Source organism: Sinohyriopsis cumingii, unplaced genomic scaffold (genome assembly GCF_028554795.1).
Source record: "Sinohyriopsis cumingii isolate HCF-2022 unplaced genomic scaffold, ASM2855479v2 utg001851l, whole genome shotgun sequence".
Classification (NCBI taxonomy): Eukaryota; Metazoa; Mollusca; class Bivalvia; order Unionida; family Unionidae; genus Sinohyriopsis; species Sinohyriopsis cumingii.
In genome coordinates this window covers 1320-24223 of record NW_028316071.1, presented here as the reverse complement: position 1 = coordinate 24223, position 22904 = coordinate 1320, and the positions used below count along the sequence as shown (strand labels likewise).

The following is a 22904-nucleotide window of genomic DNA, read 5'->3' as shown; positions in this document are numbered from 1 at the left end:
AGTACTGACCTTTCCACTGTGTGACAATCAATGCAAATCATATGTTAATCTAAAATACCTTCAAAGATGATTTCACGGTTAAGTTCTTGTCAAAGGTTGACCTGCTCTTTTTTTAGATCATTGACTGTCAACATAACAGCATGTAACCAGAACACGTATTTCACTTCCGGATCATCACCAAGGCCTTATTACTCACTGTGCACTGTCGCCAAAATACATACAGACAACAACACCCTGAGCTCATATTATCAAGAATAAACAGTTACCTTTAAATCCCTACCAAAACTGCATAAATAAAACTCTTCTATCACCATCAAAATGAGAGAGGAAAAAATGTTCTAAAAATAGACTAGAACTACATTCGTGGGTACTGAACTGGAAGTATTAATTGTAACCCGATTCCTGACAGGCTCCATGTTTTATGCCAATTTTATTCAAACTTTTATATTTGCATGCTATACCTATTTCAACTTTATACATGAAGTCTTTTCGAATTTCCTTGCAAGGAAAACATGTGACACCTGTCAGAAAGTATGTAGTGCTGGTGTTCCACAGGGTGCAAGTTCTGGTCCAAGTGCTCTTGAGAAACCAAAACTAAATTTGCTATATCTTCCTTAATTATAGGAATTTTTCAATGCAGTAAAAACCTAATTGTGATACAAGATAAGCCCTGTCTGAAAATATGTTTGAAAATTACAAATGTTGATAAATTCAGTTTTAATGGCAAATTAAATAAACATTTAAATTTTAAAAACTAAATTTTATTGAAAACTTAAATTTTCATACAAGTTTTAAAACACAGTTTGACAAATTTTAGACAGAAAAGTTGACTAATGAATGATATTTAAAACAAATGGTAGTTTGGGTCTGTATAACTGATAACATTTTCCCCAGGGGTAGTGAAGCATCATAGCTCATAGTGATTTTGGCAGCAAACTGCAATATGCCTGTCCAGATGCATATAGGTGTACACACTAAAGAAACACTGACAGGTGCTATGTTCCACATTTATTGTGTCAGGTACTTAGGCAGTTGTTTCCATAACTAATAGCACATTCAGATTTAAAGTTCTAATGGGACCACTACCATGTTTTATAGCAAAAATGCATTCCATTTCAATGTCGATAACAACAAAAGGTGGCAATGGGATAGGAAAATAGCTTCTAGGGAGGTTCTACCTTACTGAAAAATGGTGCTGATCTCTCTCATGAAAACCTAAGCCATGTCTTTGAGGTGCCATGTATCAGTGTGGTGATATGAACTAATCTTGGTCACTTATGGTAGTACACTGCACATGCCCTTATGAAACCATGCTATTACCACCAGACTACTCAGGAGAGCTTCCAAGCTAATCCAACTCTAACACTTTGTTCCAGATACCAGGCTAGACCTGAAAAGATGCAATATGTTTCACTTAATTCTAGAAAACAGTAAGATCTATGTAAATGAAGTTAAAATGTGTTAGATATGGTGATTTCAAATTAACATTAAGGTTGCAAGCATGGGGGAAAATATTAAACTTGACAGAGTGACACTCAGAAATGTGAAGCAATGGCCATGTATTAAAGTGTTAAATTCATCCTAAAAGTATATGAGGTTTCTAGAAGCACATTTAGCCATTTACAAGTTAAATAACTAATCAGGTAGACTATGTATCATAAAGTTTAAGGCAATGTTGGGGCGGTGAGGTTTGATCATTGGTGTAAACATTATTACATACCAGTATACAGGAAAGTCAAGTGACAATATACTAAATTAGAATGTGTTACTATAAGCATTCTTATTCATGAGGGAAATAACAATTTTGGATATTACAAGTGAATACAGCCAAATGTGGTCATAAAAATCAACTATAAGTACCAATAAATCCTATATCATCAGCTAAATGTGAAATTCTCATCCCCAAAACTTGTAAACAAGGATGGAAATTTGCATATGTGGGACATATACAATGTACTTGTTAAGATCAAATATGCAAACATAAATCAAATTATCTATTTGAACATTTATATGGTATTTTGAAGAGTGTTGGTTACCAATTATTAAGCTCATTGATTGAATGGAATCAGATATCAGCTGATGTTTCAATACCGCACTCTGTCAAAGTACTAAATTGAAATATGTTACCATACATAGGCATATTCATGATGAAAATAACATTTTGGGATATTTTCAGTGCACATAGCCATAAATGTGCTTTACAGGTTCACTATAGGTAAAATGTCAGCCTATATGATGTACTGAATGTGAACTTTTGATCCCAAACATTCTAAAATGGATGGATATTTGTACATGTGGGATATGTAACCATGTACAAAGTTAAATTCAAATAATTTGTTTGAATGCTTCTTATGTAATCTTTAGAGTGTCAATTAACAAATAGTATTAGTAATTAATAATGCATAAAGCAAGATGGATCATTAGAATTCCCATAACATCATATAGGCCACAATGCCGCACTACACCAATCAATATCTTAACCTAACTGAACAATAAAATGGAATGCATTTTGTATTCAACTTACATCATTTTGCTTTTTTCTTACATCCAAGGGTAAATATACCTGGGGGAAGCATATTTTATCCCTTTGACCTGTATTTCATTCTCAGACAGTTTAAAATGATTTAGTAGAGAACTTGAGTAGGTTCTAGTATAAAGTTTTCATCGCTGTCCTCTCACTAAATACCTTATAACTATGTTTATAAACAATTACTGAAGGCTATACAAGCAGATATTTGTTACTCAGGAAGTGACCCCATCATAAACACATAAATTAACTGATTGGACCCCTAATAAATAGTCTGAATGGCCAATACAAATTATAATTTTGTCTTCATGTATTTTTAATGAAGGTCTCATTTTGACTACAAAGATATTTTCTCTGACAAAATGTGACAAAAATCCACCATTGGAGCTTTTATATGGTGTAGGAATACATACATGCTGATAACATTTAATATGATTCCCAAAAATATTATATATGTGCATTTTAGGGGTTTTTTAATTTTTTTTTTTAATTTTTTTTAAATTTTATTAAAATTTTTAAAATAAAAATTAATTTTTTACTTTTAATTTCATTCTTATATTTTAAAAGTCAATATACATGACATATTAAAATTTCATGTGTCTATCTTTAATAATAAAGATTTTATACCAATTTAAACTTTGCTCAAATACTGCCCTGACAGGCTCCATGTTTTATGCCAATTTTATTCAAACTTTTATATTTGCATGCTATACCTATTTCAACTTTATACATGAAGTCTTTTCGAATTTCCTTGCAAGGAAAACATGTGACACCTGTCAGAAAGTATGTAGTGCTGGTGTTCCACAGGGTGCAAGTTCTGGTCCAAGTGCTCTTGAGAAACCAAAACTAAATTTGCTATATCTTCCTTAATTATAGGAATTTTTCAATGCAGTAAAAACCTAATTGTGATACAAGATAAGCCCTGTCTGAAAATATGTTTGAAAATTACAAATGTTGATAAATTCAGTTTTAATGGCAAATTAAATAAACATTTAAATTTTAAAAACTAAATTTTATTGAAAACTTAAATTTTCATACAAGTTTTAAAACACAGTTTGACAAATTTTAGACAGAAAAGTTGACTAATGAATGATATTTAAAACAAATGGTAGTTTGGGTCTGTATAACTGATAACATTTTCCCCAGGGGTAGTGAAGCATCATAGCTCATAGTGATTTTGGCAGCAAACCGCAATATGCCTGTCCAGATGCATATAGGTGTACACACTAAAGAAACACTGACAGGTGCTATGTTCCACATTTATTGTGTCAGGTACTTAGGCAGTTGTTTCCATAACTAATAGCACATTCAGATTTAAAGTTCTAATGGGACCACTACCATGTTTTATAGCAAAAATGCATTCCATTTCAATGTCGATAACAACAAAAGGTGGCAATGGGATAGGAAAATAGCTTCTAGGGAGGTTCTACCTTACTGAAAAATGGTGCTGATCTCTCTCATGAAAACCTAAGCCATGTCTTTGAGGTGCCATGTATCAGTGTGGTGATATGAACTAATCTTGGTCACTTATGGTAGTACACTGCACATGCCCTTATGAAACCATGCTATTACCACCAGACTACTCAGGAGAGCTTCCAAGCTAATCCAACTCTAACACTTTGTTCCAGATACCAGGCTAGACCTGAAAAGATGCAATATGTTTCACTTAATTCTAGAAAACAGTAAGATCTATGTAAATGAAGTTAAAATGTGTTAGATATGGTGATTTCAAATTAACATTAAGGTTGCAAGCATGGGGGAAAATATTAAACTTGACAGAGTGACACTCAGAAATGTGAAGCAATGGCCATGTATTAAAGTGTTAAATTCATCCTAAAAGTATATGAGGTTTCTAGAAGCACATTTAGCCATTTACAAGTTAAATAACTAATCAGGTAGACTATGTATCATAAAGTTTAAGGCAATGTTGGGGCGGTGAGGTTTGATCATTGGTGTAAACATTATTACATACCAGTATACAGGAAAGTCAAGTGACAATATACTAAATTAGAATGTGTTACTATAAGCATTCTTATTCATGAGGGAAATAACAATTTTGGATATTACAAGTGAATACAGCCAAATGTGGTCATAAAAATCAACTATAAGTACCAATAAATCCTATATCATCAGCTAAATGTGAAATTCTCATCCCCAAAACTTGTAAACAAGGATGGAAATTTGCATATGTGGGACATATACAATGTACTTGTTAAGATCAAATATGCAAACATAAATCAAATTATCTATTTGAACATTTATATGGTATTTTGAAGAGTGTTGGTTACCAATTATTAAGCTCATTGATTGAATGGAATCAGATATCAGCTGATGTTTCAATACCGCACTCTGTCAAAGTACTAAATTGAAATATGTTACCATACATAGGCATATTCATGATGAAAATAACATTTTGGGATATTTTCAGTGCACATAGCCATAAATGTGCTTTACAGGTTCACTATAGGTAAAATGTCAGCCTATATGATGTACTGAATGTGAACTTTTGATCCCAAACATTCTAAAATGGATGGATATTTGTACATGTGGGATATGTAACCATGTACAAAGTTAAATTCAAATAATTTGTTTGAATGCTTCTTATGTAATCTTTAGAGTGTCAATTAACAAATAGTATTAGTAATTAATAATGCATAAAGCAAGATGGATCATTAGAATTCCCATAACATCATATAGGCCACAATGCCGCACTACACCAATCAATATCTTAACCTAACTGAACAATAAAATGGAATGCATTTTGTATTCAACTTACATCATTTTGCTTTTTTCTTACATCCAAGGGTAAATATACCTGGGGGAAGCATATTTTATCCCTTTGACCTGTATTTCATTCTCAGACAGTTTAAAATGATTTAGTAGAGAACTTGAGTAGGTTCTAGTATAAAGTTTTCATCGCTGTCCTCTCACTAAATACCTTATAACTATGTTTATAAACAATTACTGAAGGCTATACAAGCAGATATTTGTTACTCAGGAAGTGACCCCATCATAAACACATAAATTAACTGATTGGACCCCTAATAAATAGTCTGAATGGCCAATACAAATTATAATTTTGTCTTCATGTATTTTTAATGAAGGTCTCATTTTGACTACAAAGATATTTTCTCTGACAAAATGTGACAAAAATCCACCATTGGAGCTTTTATATGGTGTAGGAATACATACATGCTGATAACATTTAATATGATTCCCAAAAATATTATATATGTGCATTTTAGGGGTTTTTTAATTTTTTTTTTAAATTTTTTTTAAATTTTATTAAAATTTTTAAAATAAAAATTAATTTTTTACTTTTAATTTCATTCTTATATTTTAAAAGTCAATATACATGACATATTAAAATTTCATGTGTCTATCTTTAATAATAAAGATTTTATACCAATTTAAACTTTGCTCAAATACTGCCCTTACAGGACATAGTACACAATTAATTTTACTATATGTTCTCTACATTTGTTTCTCAGTACTGACCTTTCCACTGTGTGACAATCAATGCAAATCATATGTTAATCTAAAATACCTTCAAAGATGACTTCACGGTTAAGTTCTTGTCAAAGGTTGACCTGCTCTTTTTTTAGATCATTGACTGTCAACATAACAGCATGTAACCAGAACACGTATTTCACTTCCGGATCATCACCAAGGCCTTATTACTCACTGTGCACTGTCGCCAAAATACATACAGACAACAACACCCTGAGCTCATATTATCAAGAATAAACAGTTACCTTTAAATCCCTACCAAAACTGCATAAATAAAACTCTTCTATCACCATCAAAATGAGAGAGGAAAAAATGTTCTAAAAATAGACTAGAACTACATTCGTGGGTACTGAACTGGAAGTATTAATTGTAACCCGATTCCTGACAGGCTCCATGTTTTATGCCAATTTTATTCAAACTTTTATATTTGCATGCTATACCTATTTCAACTTTATACATGAAGTCTTTTCGAATTTCCTTGCAAGGAAAACATGTGACACCTGTCAGAAAGTATGTAGTGCTGGTGTTCCACAGGGTGCAAGTTCTGGTCCAAGTGCTCTTGAGAAACCAAAACTAAATTTGCTATATCTTCCTTAATTATAGGAATTTTTCAATGCAGTAAAAACCTAATTGTGATACAAGATAAGCCCTGTCTGAAAATATGTTTGAAAATTACAAATGTTGATAAATTCAGTTTTAATGGCAAATTAAATAAACATTTAAATTTTAAAAACTAAATTTTATTGAAAACTTAAATTTTCATACAAGTTTTAAAACACAGTTTGACAAATTTTAGACAGAAAAGTTGACTAATGAATGATATTTAAAACAAATGGTAGTTTGGGTCTGTATAACTGATAACATTTTCCCCAGGGGTAGTGAAGCATCATAGCTCATAGTGATTTTGGCAGCAAACCGCAATATGCCTGTCCAGATGCATATAGGTGTACACACTAAAGAAACACTGACAGGTGCTATGTTCCACATTTATTGTGTCAGGTACTTAGGCAGTTGTTTCCATAACTAATAGCACATTCAGATTTAAAGTTCTAATGGGACCACTACCATGTTTTATAGCAAAAATGCATTCCATTTCAATGTCGATAACAACAAAAGGTGGCAATGGGATAGGAAAATAGCTTCTAGGGAGGTTCTACCTTACTGAAAAATGGTGCTGATCTCTCTCATGAAAACCTAAGCCATGTCTTTGAGGTGCCATGTATCAGTGTGGTGATATGAACTAATCTTGGTCACTTATGGTAGTACACTGCACATGCCCTTATGAAACCATGCTATTACCACCAGACTACTCAGGAGAGCTTCCAAGCTAATCCAACTCTAACACTTTGTTCCAGATACCAGGCTAGACCTGAAAAGATGCAATATGTTTCACTTAATTCTAGAAAACAGTAAGATCTATGTAAATGAAGTTAAAATGTGTTAGATATGGTGATTTCAAATTAACATTAAGGTTGCAAGCATGGGGGAAAATATTAAACTTGACAGAGTGACACTCAGAAATGTGAAGCAATGGCCATGTATTAAAGTGTTAAATTCATCCTAAAAGTATATGAGGTTTCTAGAAGCACATTTAGCCATTTACAAGTTAAATAACTAATCAGGTAGACTATGTATCATAAAGTTTAAGGCAATGTTGGGGCGGTGAGGTTTGATCATTGGTGTAAACATTATTACATACCAGTATACAGGAAAGTCAAGTGACAATATACTAAATTAGAATGTGTTACTATAAGCATTCTTATTCATGAGGGAAATAACAATTTTGGATATTACAAGTGAATACAGCCAAATGTGGTCATAAAAATCAACTATAAGTACCAATAAATCCTATATCATCAGCTAAATGTGAAATTCTCATCCCCAAAACTTGTAAACAAGGATGGAAATTTGCATATGTGGGACATATACAATGTACTTGTTAAGATCAAATATGCAAACATAAATCAAATTATCTATTTGAACATTTATATGGTATTTTGAAGAGTGTTGGTTACCAATTATTAAGCTCATTGATTGAATGGAATCAGATATCAGCTGATGTTTCAATACCGCACTCTGTCAAAGTACTAAATTGAAATATGTTACCATACATAGGCATATTCATGATGAAAATAACATTTTGGGATATTTTCAGTGCACATAGCCATAAATGTGCTTTACAGGTTCACTATAGGTAAAATGTCAGCCTATATGATGTACTGAATGTGAACTTTTGATCCCAAACATTCTAAAATGGATGGATATTTGTACATGTGGGATATGTAACCATGTACAAAGTTAAATTCAAATAATTTGTTTGAATGCTTCTTATGTAATCTTTAGAGTGTCAATTAACAAATAGTATTAGTAATTAATAATGCATAAAGCAAGATGGATCATTAGAATTCCCATAACATCATATAGGCCACAATGCCGCACTACACCAATCAATATCTTAACCTAACTGAACAATAAAATGGAATGCATTTTGTATTCAACTTACATCATTTTGCTTTTTTCTTACATCCAAGGGTAAATATACCTGGGGGAAGCATATTTTATCCCTTTGACCTGTATTTCATTCTCAGACAGTTTAAAATGATTTAGTAGAGAACTTGAGTAGGTTCTAGTATAAAGTTTTCATCGCTGTCCTCTCACTAAATACCTTATAACTATGTTTATAAACAATTACTGAAGGCTATACAAGCAGATATTTGTTACTCAGGAAGTGACCCCATCATAAACACATAAATTAACTGATTGGACCCCTAATAAATAGTCTGAATGGCCAATACAAATTATAATTTTGTCTTCATGTATTTTTAATGAAGGTCTCATTTTGACTACAAAGATATTTTCTCTGACAAAATGTGACAAAAATCCACCATTGGAGCTTTTATATGGTGTAGGAATACATACATGCTGATAACATTTAATATGATTCCCAAAAATATTATATATGTGCATTTTAGGGGTTTTTTAATTTTTTTTTTAAATTTTTTTTAAATTTTATTAAAATTTTTAAAATAAAAATTAATTTTTTACTTTTAATTTCATTCTTATATTTTAAAAGTCAATATACATGACATATTAAAATTTCATGTGTCTATCTTTAATAATAAAGATTTTATACCAATTTAAACTTTGCTCAAATACTGCCCTGACAGGCTCCATGTTTTATGCCAATTTTATTCAAACTTTTATATTTGCATGCTATACCTATTTCAACTTTATACATGAAGTCTTTTCGAATTTCCTTGCAAGGAAAACATGTGACACCTGTCAGAAAGTATGTAGTGCTGGTGTTCCACAGGGTGCAAGTTCTGGTCCAAGTGCTCTTGAGAAACCAAAACTAAATTTGCTATATCTTCCTTAATTATAGGAATTTTTCAATGCAGTAAAAACCTAATTGTGATACAAGATAAGCCCTGTCTGAAAATATGTTTGAAAATTACAAATGTTGATAAATTCAGTTTTAATGGCAAATTAAATAAACATTTAAATTTTAAAAACTAAATTTTATTGAAAACTTAAATTTTCATACAAGTTTTAAAACACAGTTTGACAAATTTTAGACAGAAAAGTTGACTAATGAATGATATTTAAAACAAATGGTAGTTTGGGTCTGTATAACTGATAACATTTTCCCCAGGGGTAGTGAAGCATCATAGCTCATAGTGATTTTGGCAGCAAACCGCAATATGCCTGTCCAGATGCATATAGGTGTACACACTAAAGAAACACTGACAGGTGCTATGTTCCACATTTATTGTGTCAGGTACTTAGGCAGTTGTTTCCATAACTAATAGCACATTCAGATTTAAAGTTCTAATGGGACCACTACCATGTTTTATAGCAAAAATGCATTCCATTTCAATGTCGATAACAACAAAAGGTGGCAATGGGATAGGAAAATAGCTTCTAGGGAGGTTCTACCTTACTGAAAAATGGTGCTGATCTCTCTCATGAAAACCTAAGCCATGTCTTTGAGGTGCCATGTATCAGTGTGGTGATATGAACTAATCTTGGTCACTTATGGTAGTACACTGCACATGCCCTTATGAAACCATGCTATTACCACCAGACTACTCAGGAGAGCTTCCAAGCTAATCCAACTCTAACACTTTGTTCCAGATACCAGGCTAGACCTGAAAAGATGCAATATGTTTCACTTAATTCTAGAAAACAGTAAGATCTATGTAAATGAAGTTAAAATGTGTTAGATATGGTGATTTCAAATTAACATTAAGGTTGCAAGCATGGGGGAAAATATTAAACTTGACAGAGTGACACTCAGAAATGTGAAGCAATGGCCATGTATTAAAGTGTTAAATTCATCCTAAAAGTATATGAGGTTTCTAGAAGCACATTTAGCCATTTACAAGTTAAATAACTAATCAGGTAGACTATGTATCATAAAGTTTAAGGCAATGTTGGGGCGGTGAGGTTTGATCATTGGTGTAAACATTATTACATACCAGTATACAGGAAAGTCAAGTGACAATATACTAAATTAGAATGTGTTACTATAAGCATTCTTATTCATGAGGGAAATAACAATTTTGGATATTACAAGTGAATACAGCCAAATGTGGTCATAAAAATCAACTATAAGTACCAATAAATCCTATATCATCAGCTAAATGTGAAATTCTCATCCCCAAAACTTGTAAACAAGGATGGAAATTTGCATATGTGGGACATATACAATGTACTTGTTAAGATCAAATATGCAAACATAAATCAAATTATCTATTTGAACATTTATATGGTATTTTGAAGAGTGTTGGTTACCAATTATTAAGCTCATTGATTGAATGGAATCAGATATCAGCTGATGTTTCAATACCGCACTCTGTCAAAGTACTAAATTGAAATATGTTACCATACATAGGCATATTCATGATGAAAATAACATTTTGGGATATTTTCAGTGCACATAGCCATAAATGTGCTTTACAGGTTCACTATAGGTAAAATGTCAGCCTATATGATGTACTGAATGTGAACTTTTGATCCCAAACATTCTAAAATGGATGGATATTTGTACATGTGGGATATGTAACCATGTACAAAGTTAAATTCAAATAATTTGTTTGAATGCTTCTTATGTAATCTTTAGAGTGTCAATTAACAAATAGTATTAGTAATTAATAATGCATAAAGCAAGATGGATCATTAGAATTCCCATAACATCATATAGGCCACAATGCCGCACTACACCAATCAATATCTTAACCTAACTGAACAATAAAATGGAATGCATTTTGTATTCAACTTACATCATTTTGCTTTTTTCTTACATCCAAGGGTAAATATACCTGGGGGAAGCATATTTTATCCCTTTGACCTGTATTTCATTCTCAGACAGTTTAAAATGATTTAGTAGAGAACTTGAGTAGGTTCTAGTATAAAGTTTTCATCGCTGTCCTCTCACTAAATACCTTATAACTATGTTTATAAACAATTACTGAAGGCTATACAAGCAGATATTTGTTACTCAGGAAGTGACCCCATCATAAACACATAAATTAACTGATTGGACCCCTAATAAATAGTCTGAATGGCCAATACAAATTATAATTTTGTCTTCATGTATTTTTAATGAAGGTCTCATTTTGACTACAAAGATATTTTCTCTGACAAAATGTGACAAAAATCCACCATTGGAGCTTTTATATGGTGTAGGAATACATACATGCTGATAACATTTAATATGATTCCCAAAAATATTATATATAGTGCATTTTAGGGGTTTTTAATTTTTTTTTTTAATTTTTTTTAAATTTTATTAAAATTTTTAAAATAAAAATTAATTTTTTACTTTTAATTTCATTCTTATATTTTAAAAAGTCAATATACATGACATATTAAAATTTCATGTGTCTATCTTTAATAATAAAGATTTTATACCAATTTAAACTTTGCTCAAATACTGCCCTTACAGGACATAGTACACAATTAATTTTACTATATGTTCTCTACATTTGTTTCTCAGTACTGACCTTTCCACTGTGTGACAATCAATGCAAATCATATGTTAATCTAAAATACCTTCAAAGATGACTTCACGGTTAAGTTCTTGTCAAAGGTTGACCTGCTCTTTTTTTAGATCATTGACTGTCAACATAACAGCATGTAACCAGAACACGTATTTCACTTCCGGATCATCACCAAGGCCTTATTACTCACTGTGCACTGTCGCCAAAATACATACAGACAACAACACCCTGAGCTCATATTATCAAGAATAAACAGTTACCTTTAAATCCCTACCAAAACTGCATAAATAAAACTCTTCTATCACCATCAAAATGAGAGAGGAAAAAATGTTCTAAAAATAGACTAGAACTACATTCGTGGGTACTGAACTGGAAGTATTAATTGTAACCCGATTCCTGACAGCTCCATGTTTTATGCCAATTTTATTCAAACTTTTATATTTGCATGCTATACCTATTTCAACTTTATACATGAAGTCTTTTCGAATTTCCTTGCAAGGAAAACATGTGACACCTGTCAGAAAGTATGTAGTGCTGGTGTTCCACAGGGTGCAAGTTCTGGTCCAAGTGCTCTTGAGAAACCAAAACTAAATTTGCTATATCTTCCTTAATTATAGGAATTTTTCAATGCAGTAAAAACCTAATTGTGATACAAGATAAGCCCTGTCTGAAAATATGTTTGAAAATTACAAATGTTGATAAATTCAGTTTTAATGGCAAATTAAATAAACATTTAAATTTTAAAAACTAAATTTTATTGAAAACTTAAATTTTCATACAAGTTTTAAAACACAGTTTGACAAATTTTAGACAGAAAAGTTGACTAATGAATGATATTTAAAACAAATGGTAGTTTGGGTCTGTATAACTGATAACATTTTCCCCAGGGGTAGTGAAGCATCATAGCTCATAGTGATTTTGGCAGCAAACCGCAATATGCCTGTCCAGATGCATATAGGTGTACACACTAAAGAAACACTGACAGGTGCTATGTTCCACATTTATTGTGTCAGGTACTTAGGCAGTTGTTTCCATAACTAATAGCACATTCAGATTTAAAGTTCTAATGGGACCACTACCATGTTTTATAGCAAAAATGCATTCCATTTCAATGTCGATAACAACAAAAGGTGGCAATGGGATAGGAAAATAGCTTCTAGGGAGGTTCTACCTTACTGAAAAATGGTGCTGATCTCTCTCATGAAAACCTAAGCCATGTCTTTGAGGTGCCATGTATCAGTGTGGTGATATGAACTAATCTTGGTCACTTATGGTAGTACACTGCACATGCCCTTATGAAACCATGCTATTACCACCAGACTACTCAGGAGAGCTTCCAAGCTAATCCAACTCTAACACTTTGTTCCAGATACCAGGCTAGACCTGAAAAGATGCAATATGTTTCACTTAATTCTAGAAAACAGTAAGATCTATGTAAATGAAGTTAAAATGTGTTAGATATGGTGATTTCAAATTAACATTAAGGTTGCAAGCATGGGGGAAAATATTTAAACTTGACAGAGTGACACTCAGAAATGTGAAGCAATGGCCATGTATTAAAGTGTTAAATTCATCCTAAAAGTATATGAGGTTTCTAGAAGCACATTTAGCCATTTACAAGTTAAATAACTAATCAGGTAGACTATGTATCATAAAGTTTAAGGCAATGTTGGGGCGGTGAGGTTTGATCATTGGTGTAAACATTATTACATACCAGTATACAGGAAAGTCAAGTGACAATATACTAAATTAGAATGTGTTACTATAAGCATTCTTATTCATGAGGGAAATAACAATTTTGGATATTACAAGTGAATACAGCCAAATGTGGTCATAAAAATCAACTATAAGTACCAATAAATCCTATATCATCAGCTAAATGTGAAATTCTCATCCCCAAAACTTGTAAACAAGGATGGAAATTTGCATATGTGGGACATATACAATGTACTTGTTAAGATCAAATATGCAAACATAAATCAAATTATCTATTTGAACATTTATATGGTATTTTGAAGAGTGTTGGTTACCAATTATTAAGCTCATTGATTGAATGGAATCAGATATCAGCTGATGTTTCAATACCGCACTCTGTCAAAGTACTAAATTGAAATATGTTACCATACATAGGCATATTCATGATGAAAATAACATTTTGGGATATTTTCAGTGCACATAGCCATAAATGTGCTTTACAGGTTCACTATAGGTAAAATGTCAGCCTATATGATGTACTGAATGTGAACTTTTGATCCCAAACATTCTAAAATGGATGGATATTTGTACATGTGGGATATGTAACCATGTACAAAGTTAAATTCAAATAATTTGTTTGAATGCTTCTTATGTAATCTTTAGAGTGTCAATTAACAAATAGTATTAGTAATTAATAATGCATAAAGCAAGATGGATCATTAGAATTCCCATAACATCATATAGGCCACAATGCCGCACTACACCAATCAATATCTTAACCTAACTGAACAATAAAATGGAATGCATTTTGTATTCAACTTACATCATTTTGCTTTTTTCTTACATCCAAGGGTAAATATACCTGGGGGAAGCATATTTTATCCCTTTGACCTGTATTTCATTCTCAGACAGTTTAAAATGATTTAGTAGAGAACTTGAGTAGGTTCTAGTATAAAGTTTTCATCGCTGTCCTCTCACTAAATACCTTATAACTATGTTTATAAACAATTACTGAAGGCTATACAAGCAGATATTTGTTACTCAGAAGTGACCCCATCATAAACACATAAATTAACTGATTGGACCCCTAATAAATAGTCTGAATGGCCAATACAAATTATAATTTGTCTTCATGTATTTTAATGAAGGTCTCATTTTGACTACAAAGATATTTTCTCTGACAAAATGTGACAAAAATCCACCATTGGAGCTTTTATATGGTGTAGGAATACATACATGCTGATAACATTTAATATGATTCCCAAAATATTATATATGTGCATTTTAGGGTTTTTTAATTTTTTTTTTAATTTTTTTTAAATTTTATTAAAATTTTTAAAATAAAAATTAATTTTTTACTTTAATTTCATTCTTATATTTAAAAGTCAATATACATGACATATTAAAATTTCATGTGTCTATCTTTAATAATAAAGATTTTATACCAATTTAAACTTTGCTCAAATACTGCCCTGTACAGGACATAGTACACAATTAATTTTACTATATGTTCTCTACATTTGTTTCTCAGTACTGACCTTTCCACTGTGTGACAATCAATGCAAATCATATGTTAATCTAAAATACCTTCAAAGATGACTTCACGGTTAAGTTCTTGTCAAAGGTTGACCTGCTCTTTTTTTAGATCATTGACTGTCAACATAACAGCATGTAACCAGAACACGTATTTCACTTCCGGATCATCACCAAGGCCTTATTACTCACTGTGCACTGTCGCCAAAATACATACAGACAACAACACCCTGAGCTCATATTAATCAAGAATAAACAGTTACCTTTAAATCCCTACCAAAACTGCATAAATAAAACTCTTCTATCACCATCAAAATGAGAGAGGAAAAAATGTTCTAAAAATAGACTAGAACTACATTCGTGGGTACTGAACTGGAAGTATTAATTGTAACCCGATTCCTGACAGGCTCCATGTTTTATGCCAATTTTATTCAAACTTTTATATTTGCATGCTATACCTATTTCAACTTTATACATGAAGTCTTTTCGAATTTCCTTGCAAGGAAACATGTGACACCTGTCAGAAAGTATGTAGTGCTGGTGTTCCACAGGGTGCAAGTTCTGGTCCAAGTGCTCTTGAGAAACCAAAACTAAATTTGCTATATCTTCCTTAATTATAGGAATTTTTCAATGCAGTAAAAACCTAATTGTGATACAAGATAAGCCCTGTCTGAAAATATGTTTGAAAATTACAAATGTTGATAAATTCAGTTTTAATGGCAAATTAAATAAACATTTAAATTTTAAAAACTAAATTTTATTGAAAACTTAAATTTTCATACAAGTTTTAAAACACAGTTTGACAAATTTTAGACAGAAAAGTTGACTAATGAATGATATTTAAAACAAATGGTAGTTTGGGTCTGTATAACTGATAACATTTTCCCCAGGGGTAGTGAAGCATCATAGCTCATAGTGATTTTGGCAGCAAACCGCAATATGCCTGTCCAGATGCATATAGGTGTACACACTAAAGAAACACTGACAGGTGCTATGTTCCACATTTATTGTGTCAGGTACTTAGGCAGTTGTTTCCATAACTAATAGCACATTCAGATTTAAAGTTCTAATGGGACCACTACCATGTTTTATAGCAAAAATGCATTCCATTTCAATGTCGATAACAACAAAAGGTGGCAATGGGATAGGAAAATAGCTTCTAGGGAGGTTCTACCTTACTGAAAAATGGTGCTGATCTCTCTCATGAAAACCTAAGCCATGTCTTTGAGGTGCCATGTATCAGTGTGGTGATATGAACTAATCTTGGTCACTTATGGTAGTACACTGCACATGCCCCTATGAAACCATGCTATTACCACCAGACTACTCAGGAGAGCTTCCAAGCTAATCCAACTCTAACACTTTGTTCCAGATACCAGGCTAGACCTGAAAAGATGCAATATGTTTCACTTAATTCTAGAAAACAGTAAGATCTATGTAAATGAAGTTAAAATGTGTTAGAATATGGGGTTTCAAATTAACATTAAGGTTGCAAGCATGGGGGAAAATATTAAACTTGACAGAGTGACACTCAGAAATGTGAAGCAATGGCCATGTATTAAAGTGTTAAATTCATCCTAAAAGTATATGAGGTTTCTAGAAGCACATTTAGCCATTTACAAGTTAAATAACTAATCAGGTAGACTATGTATCATAAAGTTTAAGGCAATGTTGGGGCGGTGAGGTTTGATCATTGGTGTAAACATTATTACATACCAGTATACAGGAAAGTCAAGTGACAATATACTAAATTAGAATGTGTTACTATAAGCATTCTTATTCATGAGGGAAATAACAATTTTGGATATTACAAGTGAATACAGCCAAATGTGTCATAAAAATCAACTATAAGTACCAATAAATCCTATATCATCAGCTAAATGTGAAATTCTCATCCCCAAAACTTGTAAACAAGGATGGAAATTTGCATATGTGGGACATATACAATGTACTTGTTAAGATCAAATATGCAAACATAAATCAAATTATCTATTTGAACATTTATATGGTATTTTGAAGAGTGTTGGTTACCAATTATTAAGCTCATTGATTGAATGGAATCAGATATCAGCTGATGTTTCAATACCGCACTCTGTCAAAGTACTAAATTGAAATATGTTACCATACATAGGCATATTCATGATGAAAATAACATTTTGGGATATTTTCAGTGCACATAGCCATAAATGTGCTTTACAGGTTCACTATAGGTAAAATGTCAGCCTATATGATGTACTGAATGTGAACTTTTGATCCCAAACATTCTAAAATGGATGGATATTTGTACATGTGGGATATGTAACCATGTACAAAGTTAAAATTCAATAATTTAGTTTGAATGCTTCTTATGTAATCTTTAGAGTGTCAATTAACAAATAGTATTAGTAATTAATAATGCATAAAGCAAGATGGATCATTAGAATTCCCATAACATCATATAGGCCACAATGCCGCACTACACCAATCAATATCTTAACCTAACTGAACAATAAAATGGAATGCATTTTGTATTCAACTTACATCATTTTGCTTTTTTCTTTACATCCAAGGGTAAATATACCTGGGGGAAGCATATTTTATCCTTTGACCTGTATTTCATTCTCAGACAGTTTAAAATGATTTAGTAGAGAACTTGAGTAGGTTCTAGTATAAAGTTTTCATCGCTGTCCTCTCACTAAATACCTTATAACTATGTTTATAAACAATTACTGAAGGCTATACAAGCAGATATTTGTTACTCAGGAAGTGACCCATCATAAACACATAAATTAACTGATTGGACCCCTAATAAATAGTCTGAATGGCCAATACAAATTATAATTTTGTCTTCATGTATTTTTAATGAAGGTCTCATTTTGACTACAAAGATATTTTCTCTGACAAAATGTGACAAAATCCACCATTGGAGCTTTTATATGGTGTAGGAATACATACATGCTGATAACATTTAATATGATTCAAAAATATATATATGTGCATTTTAGGGGTTTTTTAATTTTTTTTTTTAATTTTTTTTAAATTTTATTAAAATTTTTAAAATAAAAATTAATTTTTTACTTTTAATTTCATTCTTATATTTTAAAAGTCAATATACATGACATATTAAAATTTCATGTGTCTATCTTTAATAATAAAGATTTTATACCAATTTAAACTTTGCTCAAATACTGCCCTTACAGGACATAGTACACAATTAATTTTACTATATGTTCTCTACATTTGTTTCTCAGTACTGACCTTTCCACTGTGTGACAATCAATGCAAATCATATGTTAATCTAAAATACCTTCAAAGATGACTTCACGGTTAAGTTCTTGTCAAAGGTTGACCTGCTCTTTTTTTAGATCATTGACTGTCAACATAACAGCATGTAACCAGAACACGTATTTCACTTCCGGATCATCACCAAGGCCTTATTACTCACTGTGCACTGTCGCCAAATACATACAGACAACAACACCCTGAGCTCATATTATCAAGAATAAACAGTTACCTTTTAAATCCCTACCAAAACTGCATAAATAAAACTCTTCTATCACCATCAAAATGAGAGAGGAAAAAATGTTTCTAAAAATAGACTAGAACTACATTCGTGGGTACTGAACTGGAAGTATTAATTGTAACCCGATTCCTGACAGGCTCATGTTTTATGCCAATTTTATTCAAACTTTTATATTTGCATGCTATACCTATTTCAACTTTATACATGAAGTCTTTTCGAATTTCCTTGCAAGGAAAACATGTGACACCTGTCAGAAAGTATGTAGTGCTGGTGTTCCACAGGGTGCAAGTTCTGGTCAAGTGCTCTTGAGAAACCAAAACTAAATTTGCTATATCTTCCTTAATTATAGGAATTTTTCAATGCAGTAAAAAACCTAATTGTGATACAAGATAAGCCTGTCTGAAAATATTTGTGAAAATTACAAATGTTGATAAATTCAGTTTTAATGGCAAATTAAATAAACATTTAAATTTTAAAAACTAAATTTTATTGAAAACTTAAATTTTCATACAAGTTTTAAAACACAGTTTGACAAATTTTAGACAGAAAAGTTGACTAATGAATGATATTTAAAACAAATGGTAGTTTGGGTCTGTATAACTGATAACATTTTCCCCAGGGGTAGTGAAGCATCATAGCTCATAGTGATTTTGGCAGCAAACCGCATATGCCTGTCCAGATGCATATAGGTGTACACACTAAAGAAACACTGACAGGTGCTATGTTCCACATTTATTGTGTCAGGTACTTAGGCAGTTGTTTCCATAACTAATAGCACATTCAGATTTAAAGTTCTAATGGGACCACTACCATGTTTTATAGCAAAAATGCATTCCATTTCAATGTCGATAACAACAAAAGGTGGCAATGGGATAGGAAAATAGCTTCTAGGGAGGTTCTACCTTACTGAAAAATGGGTGCTGATCTCTCTCATGAAAACCTAAGCCATGTCTTTGAGGTGCCATGTATCAGTGTGGTGATATGAACTAATCTTGGTCACTTATGGTAGTACACTGCACATGCCCTTATGAAACCATGCTATTACCACCAGACTACTCAGGAGAGCTTCAAGCTAATCCAACTCTAACACTTTGTTCAGATACCAGGCTAGACCTGAAAAGATGCAATATGTTTCACTTAATTCTAGAAAACAGTAAGATCAAGTAAATGAAGTTAAAATGTGTTAGATATGGTGATTTCAAATTAACATTAAGTGCAAGGCATGGGGGAAAATATTAAACTTGACAGAGTGACACTCAGAAATGTGAAGCAATGGCCATGTATTAAAGTGTTAAATTCATCCTAAAAGTATATGAGGTTTCTAGAAGCACATTTAGCCATTTACAAGTTAAATAACTAATCAGGTAGACTATGTATCATAAAGTTTAAGGCAATGTTGGGGCGGTGAGGTTTGATCATTGGTGTAAACATTATTACATACCAGTATACAGGAAAGTCAAGTGACAATATACTAAATTAGAATGTGTTACTATAAGCATTCTTATTCATGAGGGAAATAACAATTTTGGATATTACAAGTGAATTACAGCCAAATGTGGTCATAAAAATCAACTATAAGTACCAATAAATCCTATATCATCAGCTAAATGTGAAATTCTCATCCCCAAAACTTGTAAACAAGGATGGAAATTTGCATATGTGGGACATATACAATGTACTTGTTAAGATCAAATATGCAAACATAAATCAAATTATCTATTTGAACATTTATATGGTATTTTGAAGAGTGTTGGTTACCAATTATTAAGCTCATTGATGAATGGAATCAGATATCAGCTGATGTTTCAATACCGCACTCTGTCAAAGTACTAAATTGAAATATGTTACCATACATAGGCATTATTCATGATGAAAATAACATTTTGGGATATTTTCAGTGCACATAGCCATAAATGTTCTTTACAGGTTTCACTATAGGTAAAATGTCAGCCTATATGATGTACTGAATGTGAACTTTTGATCCCAAACATTCTAAAAATGGATGGATATTTGTACATGTGGGATATGTAACCATGTACAAAGTTAAATTCAAATAATTTGTTTGAATGCTTCTTATGTAATCTTTAGAGTGTCAATTAACAAATAGTATTAGTAATTAATAATGCATAAAGCAAGATGGATCATTAGAATTCCCATAACATCATATAGGCCACAAATGCGCACTACACCAATCAATATCTTAACCTAACTGAACAATAAAATGGAATGCATTTTGTATTCAACTTACATCATTTTGCTTTTTTCTTACATCCAAGGGTAAATATACCTGGGGAAGCATATTTTATCCTTTGACCTGTATTTCATTCTCAGACAGTTTAAAATGATTTAGTAGAGAACTTGAGTAGGTTCTAGTATAAAGTTTTCATCGCTGTCCTCTCACTAAATACCTTATAACTATGTTTATAAACAATTACTGAAGGCTATACAAGCAGATATTTGTTACTCAGGAAGTGACCCCCATCATAAACACATAAATTAACTGATTGGACCCCTAATAAATAGTCTGAATGGCCAATACAAATTATAATTTTGTCTTCATGTATTTTTAATGAAGGTCTCATTTTGACTACAAAGATATTTTCTCTGAACAAAATGTTACAAAAATCCACCATTGGAGCTTTTATATGGTGTAGGAATACATACATGCTGATAACATTTAAATTTGATTCCAAAAATTATTTTATGTGCATTTTAGGGGTTTTTTAATTTTTTTTTTAATTTTTTTAAATTTTATTAAAATTTTTAAAATAAAATAATTTTTACTTTTAATTTCATTCTTATATTTTAAAAGTCAATATACATGACATATTAAAATTTCATGTGTCTATCTTTAATAATAAAGATTTTATACCAATTTAAACTTTGCTCAAATACTGCCCTGACAGGCTCCATGTTTTATGCCATTTTATTCAAACTTTTATATTTGCATGCTATACCTATTTCAACTTTATACATGAAGTCTTTCGAATTTCCTTGCAAGGAAAACATGTGACACCTGTCAGAAAGTATGTAGTGCTGGTGTTCCACAGGGTGCAAGTTCTGGTCCAAGTGCTCTTGAGAAACCAAAACTAAATTGCTATATCTTCCTTAATTATAGGAATTTTCAATGCAGTAAAAACCTAATTGTGATACAAGATAAGCCTGTCTGAAAATATGTTTGAAAATTACAAATGTTGGATAAATTCAGTTTTAATGGCAAATTAAATAAACATTTAAATTTTAAAAACTAAATTTTATTGAAAACTTAAATTTTCATACAAGTTTTAAAACACAGTTTGACAAATTTTAGACAGAAAAGTTGACTAATGAATGATATTTAAAACAAATGGTAGTTTGGGTCTGTATAACTGATAACATTTTCCCCAGGGGTAGTGAAGCATCATAGCTCATAGTGATTTTGGCAGCAAACCGCAATATGCTGTCCAGATGCATATAGGTGTACACACTAAAGAAAACACTGACAGGTGCTATGTTCCACATTTATTGTGTCAGGTACTTAGGCAGTTGTTTCCATAACTAATAGCACATTCAGATTTAAAGTTCTAATGGGACCACTACCATGTTTATAGCAAAAATGCATTCCATTTCAATGTCGATAACAACAAAAGGTGGCAATGGGATAGGAAAATAGCTTCTAGGGAGGTTCTACCTTACTGAAAAATGGTGCTGATCTCTCTCATGAAAACCTAAGCCATGTCTTTGAGGTGCCATGTATCAGTGTGGTGATATGAACTAATCTTGGTCACTTATGGTAGTACACTGCACATGCCCTTATGAAACCATTCTATTACCACCAGACTACTCAGGAGAGCTTCCAGCTAATCCAACTCTAACACTTTGTTCCAGATACCAGGCTAGACCTGAAAAGATGCAATATGTTTCACTTAATTCTAGAAAACAGTAAGATCTATTGTAAATGAAGTTTAAAATGTGTTAGATATGGTGATTTCAAATTAACATTAAGGTTGCAAGCATGGGGGAAAATATTAAACTTGACAGAGTGACACTCAGAAATGTGAAGCAATGGCCATGTATTAAAGTGTTAAATTCATCCTAAAAGTATATGAGGTTTCTAGAAGCACATTTAGCCATTTACAAGTTAAATAACTAATCA

General features: G+C 31.8%; 1 long non-coding RNA gene across 2 annotated transcripts; it reads right to left on the bottom strand.

Moving 5' to 3' along the window:
• Positions 1–87: 87 nt before the first annotated feature.
• On the bottom strand, positions 88–22567 carry LOC149771441 (uncharacterized). Of its 2 annotated transcripts, XR_016418286.1 has the most exons (7): positions 22440–22567; positions 16442–16653; positions 13211–13422; positions 9974–10185; positions 7195–7406; positions 3958–4169; positions 88–1390 (listed from the first exon to the last, which is right to left on the bottom strand). It is a non-coding gene; the product is annotated as an uncharacterized LOC149771441 (long non-coding RNA). The 2 variants fall into 2 exon arrangements; XR_016418285.1 differs by lacking the exon at positions 88–1390 and having other exon boundaries at positions 1403–4169.
• Between the last annotated feature and the right edge of the window lie 337 nt (positions 22568–22904).